The sequence below is a fragment of the Syngnathus leptorhynchus genome, unplaced genomic scaffold (genome assembly GCF_054491065.1).
Source record: "Syngnathus leptorhynchus isolate UIUO unplaced genomic scaffold, UIUO_Slep HiC_scaffold_347, whole genome shotgun sequence".
Classification (NCBI taxonomy): Eukaryota; Metazoa; Chordata; class Actinopteri; order Syngnathiformes; family Syngnathidae; genus Syngnathus; species Syngnathus leptorhynchus.
The window spans coordinates 50,001-55,635 of NW_028232309.1; positions in this window are offsets into that span (position 1 = coordinate 50,001).

The window sequence follows — 5,635 nt, forward strand, 5'->3', positions numbered from 1 at the left end:
TAACCGCCGGTGCAAAAAAAAATCCACTCCTGGTACCTAAAATTTTCCTATGCGGCGGGCTGGGGACTATAACCTTCTTCTTCCCGCCCCACCACCATCAACGTCGGCCACCACCACCAGACCGCCTCCCCCAGACTTCCAGAAGCGAAGCCGGTCCCCAAGCACCAACCCCGACCGCCACCGAGGCACCCGCCGAAGGCGGGTGCCGAGTTCACCGGCCCCAAGCGACAACCGGTCACCGAGGCACCCGCCGAAGGCGGGTGCCGAGTTCACCGGCCCCAAGCGACAACCGGTCACCGAGGCACCCGCCGAAGGCGGGTGCCGAGTTCACCGGCCCCAAGCGACAACCGGTCACCGAGGCACCCGCCGAAGGCGGGTGCCGAGTTCACTGGCCCCAAGCGACAACCGGTCACCGAGGCACCCGCCGAAGGCGGGTGCCGAGTTCACTGGCCCCAAGCGACGGCGGTCACCGAGGCACCCGCCGGAGGCGGGTGCCGAGTTCACCGGCCCCGAGCACCAGCGGTCAGCCACGGAGGGTGCTGGATCATCCATACTTCCATAGCTCCAGAGCTCCATAGCCCCGGAGCTCCATAGCCCCGGAGCTCCATAGCCCCGGAGCTCCATAGCTCCATAGCCCCGGAGCTCCATAGCCCCGGAGCTCCATAGCCCCGGAGCTCCATAGCTCCATACTTCCATAGCCCCATACTTCCATAGCTCCATAGCTCCATACTTCCATAGCTCCAGCCGCGGAGGGTGCTGGCTGGTGGCTCCATAGCTCCATACTTCCATAGCTCCAGTCAGAGAGTTGGCGAAAATTGCACTAAGTGCGAAAGCCCATTCATTTACAACGGCGTGTCCGCCAGGCGGCGACATTTCCCCGTTACCGGTGGCTGCGCGGCGGGTGAGTGACAGAGCTTATCCGAGCGGCTGGAACTCTGCGCCGGCGTGGTCGAGCGTGAGGCCCCGGCCCTTTGGCTGCCTGGTACCTAAAACACTTCCATTGATCCAGCCACGGAGGGTGCTGGCTGGTGGCTCCATAGCTCCATAGCTCCATAGCACCAGAGCTCCATAGCTCCATAGCACCAGAGCTCCATAGCTCCATAGCACCAGAGCTCCATAGCTCCATAGCACCAGAGCTCCATAGCTCCATAGCACCAGAGCTCCATAGCTCCATAGCACCAGAGCTCCATAGCTCCATAGCACCAGAGCTCCATAGCTCCATAGCACCAGAGCTCCAAAACACCAGAGCTCCATAGCTCCATAGCACCAGAGCTCCATAGCACCAGAGCTCCATAGCTCCAGCCTGGGTGGCTGGTGGCTCCATAGCTCCATACTTCCATACTTGCAGCCACGGAGTTGGCTAAAATTGCACTAAGTGCGAAAGCCCATTCATTTACAACGGCGTGTCCACAAGGCGGCGCCATTTCCCCTTTACCGGTGGCTGCGCGGCGGGTGAGTGACAGAGCTTATCCGAGCGGCTGGAACTCTGCGCCGGCGTGGTCGAGCGTGAGGCCTCGGCCCTTTGGCTGCCTGGTACCTAAACCACTTCCATTGATCCAGCCACGGAGGGTGCTGGCTGGTGGCTCCATAGCTCCATAGCTCCATAGCACCAGAGCTCCAGAGCTCCATAGCACCAGAGCTCCATAGCTCCATAGCACCAGAGCTCCATAGCTCCATAGCACCAGAGCTCCATAGCTCCATAGCACCAGAGCTCCATAGCTCCATAGCACCAGAGCTCCATAGCTCCATAGCACCAGAGCTCCATAGCACCAGAGCTCCATAGCTCCATAGCACCAGAGCTCCATAGCACCAGAGCTCCATAGCTCCAGCCTGGGTGGCTGGTGGCTCCATAGCTCCATACTTCCATACTTGCAGCCACGGAGTTGGCTAAAATTGCACTAAGTGCGAAAGCCCATTCATTTACAACGGCGTGTCCACAAGGCGGCGCCATTTCCCCTTTACCGGTGGCTGCGCGGCGGGTGAGTGACAGAGCTTATCCGAGCGGCTGGAACTCTGCGCCGGCGTGGTCGAGCGTGAGGCCTCGGCCCTTTGGCTGCCTGGTACCTAAACCACTTCCATTGATCCAGCCACGGAGGGTGCTGGCTGGTGGCTCCATAGCTCCATAGCTCCATAGCACCAGAGCTCCAGAGCTCCATAGCACCAGAGCTCCATAGCTCCATAGCACCAGAGCTCCATAGCTCCATAGCACCAGAGCTCCATAGCTCCATAGCACCAGAGCTCCATACTTCCAGAGCTCCAGAGCTCCATAGCTCCATAGCACCAGAGCTCCATAGCTCCATAGCACCAGAGCTCCATAGCACCAGAGCTCCAGGGCTCCATAGCTCCAGGGCTCCATAGCTCCAGGGCTCCAGGGCTCCATAGCTCCAGGGCTCCATAGCTCCAGGGCTCCAGGGCTCCATAGCTCCATACCTCCAGAGCTCCATACCTCCAGAGCTCCAGAGCTCCATAGCACCAGAGCTCCATGGCTTCAGAGCTCCATAGCACCATAGCTCCATACCTCCAGAGCTCCAGGGCTCCATAGCTCCATAGCTCCATAGCTCCATAGCTCCATACCTCCAGAGCTCCATAGCACCAGAGCTCCAGAGCTCCATAGCTCCAGCCTGGGTGGCTGGTGGCTCCATAGCTCCATACTTCCATAGCTCTAAGTCAGAGAGTTGGCGAAAATTGCACTAAGTGCGAAAGCCCATTCATTTACAACGGCGTGTCCACAAGGCGGCGACATTTCCCCGTTACCGGTGGCTGCGCGGCGGGAGAGTGACAGAGCTCATCCGAGCGGCTGGAACTCTGCGCCGGCGTGGTCGAGCGTGAGGCCTCGGCACTTTGGCCGCCTGGTACCTAAACACTTCCATTGATCCAGCCACGGAGGGTGCTGGCTGGTGGCTCCATACCTCCATAGCTCCATACCTCCAGAGCTCCAGAGCTCCATAGCACCAGAGCTCCATAGCTCCATAGCACCAGAGCTCCATAGCACCAGAGCTCCATAGCTCCATAGCACCAGAGCTCCATAGCTCCATAGCACCAGAGCTCCATAGCTCCATAGCACCAGAGCTCCATAGCACCAGAGCTCCATAGCTCCATAGCACCAGAGCTCCATAGCTCCATAGCACCAGCTCCATAGCTCCATAGCACCAGAGCTCCATAGCTCCATAGCACCAGAGCTCCATAGCTCCATAGCACCAGAGCTCCATAGCTCCATAGCACCAGAGCTCCATAGCTCCATAGCACCAGAGCTCCATAGCTCCATAGCTCCAGGGCTCCATAGCTCCAGGGCTCCAGGGCTCCATAGCTCCAGGGCTCCATAGCTCCAGGGCTCCAGGGCTCCATAGCTCCATACCTCCAGAGCTCCATAGCTCCATACTTCCAGAGCTCCATAGCTCCATAGCACCAGAGCTCCAGAGCTCCATAGCTCCATAGCACCAGAGCTCCATAGCACCAGAGCTCCATAGCTCCAGCCTGGGTGGCTGGTGGCTCCATAGCTCCATACTTCCATAGCTCCAGTCAGAGAGTTGGCGAAAATTGCACTAAGTGCGAAAGCCCATTCATTTACAAGGGCGTGTCCACAAGGCGGCGACATTTCCCCGTTACCGGTGGCTGCGCGGCAGGAGAGTGACAGAGCTTATCCGAGCGGCTGGAACTCTGCGCCGGCGTGGTCGAACGGCTGGCCTCGGTAGTTGAGGTACCAGGGGTGGGCCGGGGAGCTCCAGGCGGGTCTTGTGAGAGAGTGAAGCCGAGCGGCTGGAACTCTGGGCCGGCCTGGTCGAGCGGCTGGCCTCGGTAGTTGAGGTACCAGGGGCGGGCTGGGGAGCTCCAGGCGGGGCTTGTGAGAGAGTGAAGCCGAGCGGCTGGAACTCTGGGCCGGCGTGGTTGAGCCACGGAGGGTGCTGGCTGGTGGCTCCATAGCTCCATAGCTCCATAGCTCCATACTTCCATAGCTCCATACTTCCATAGCTCCAGACTTCCATAGCTCCATAGCTCCATAGCTCCATAGCTCCATAGCTCCATAGCACCAGAGCTCCAGAGCTCCATAGCACCAGAGCTCCAGAGCTCCATAGCTCCATAGCTCCATAGCCCCAGAGCTCCATAGCTCCATAGCTCCATAGCTCCAGAGCTCCATACTTCCATAGCTCCAGAGCTCCAGCCTGTCTGGTGGCTCCATAGCTCCATAGCTCCATACTTGCAGCCACGGAGCTGGCGAAAATTGCACTAAGTGCGAAAGCCCATTCATTTACAACGGCGTGTCCACAAGGCGGCGACATTTCCCCGTTACCGGTGGCTGCTTAGCGGGAGAGTGACAGAGCTTATCCGAGCGGCTGGAACTCTGGGCCGGCCTGGTCGAGCGGCTGGCCTCGGTAGTTGAGGTACCAGGGGCGGGCTGGGGAGCTCCAGGCGGGGCTTGTGAGAGAGTGTAGCCGAGCGGCTGGAACTCTGGGCCGGCGTGGTTGAGCAGCATGCCCGCGGAGGTGGCTCTTCCATAGGCACGGAGGGTGCTGGAGCTCCACACTTCCCTAGGCACGGAGGGTGCTGGAGCTCCACACTTCCATAGGCAGGGAGGGTGCTGGAGCTCCACACTTCCATAGGCAGGGAGGGTGCTGGAGCTCCACACTTCCATAGGCAGGGAGGGTGCTGGAGCTCCACACTTCCATAGGCAGGGAGGGTGCTGGAGCTCCACACTTCCATAGGCAGGGAGGGTGCTGGAGCTCCACACTTCCATAGGCAGGGAGGGTGCTGGAGCTCCACACTTCCATAGGCAGGGAGGGTGCTGGAGCTCCACACTTCCATAGGCAGGGAGGGTGCTGGAGCTCCACACTTCCATAGGCAGGGAGGGTGCTGGAGCTCCACACTTCCATAGGCAGGGAGGGTGCTGGCACATCCACACTTCCAGCCACGGAGCATGCTGGCACTTCCACCTTGCTTGCTAAGTCGGCGTGATCTTGCCCAAAAAGTCCCTCCTCACCTCCAGCTGGAAGTGGAAAAAAATCCTCCACCTGCTTGGCCGAGGTTCTGGAAGCCAGCAGCTCGCAGAATGTTGCCAAAGTTTCACTGGAAGGAAAAGAAAAGAGAAGACCGAGTGCGCATTTCACCTACCGCCGAATGTCCACAAGAGGGAAGTGTCACTCCGTCGCAGAATCTGCGCCGACGCACTCGGCACCCTTCGAATTTATGGTGCCGGTGCGGGTGTTCTGGGTGCAAAAAGGCCGCCCAAGTGGTAGAAAAAAATCAGACTTCGTCTCTTAGGTCGAAATTAATGCCAAGTTTTGAAATGCACTGGCAGGGGTGGACCAGGGCCCGTTAGAAGTGCTTAGCCGAGGTCCTGGAAGCCTAACCCGGCGTGATCTTGTGCAAAAAGCCGCTGCTGAGCTCCAGCTGGAAGTGTAAAAAGAACCGGGCTGGATCAAAAAAAGAACCGGGCGGCCCTTTAAAATTGCTTAGCCGAGGTCCTGGAACCCTAACCCGGCGTGATCTTGTGCAAAAAGCCGCTGCTGAGCTCCAGCTGGAAGTGTAAAAAGAACCGGGCTGGTTCAAAAAAAGAACCGGGCGACCCGTTAGAAGTGCTTAGCCGAGGTCCTGGAAGCCTAACCCGGCGTGATCTTGTGCAAAAAGCCGCTGCTGAGCT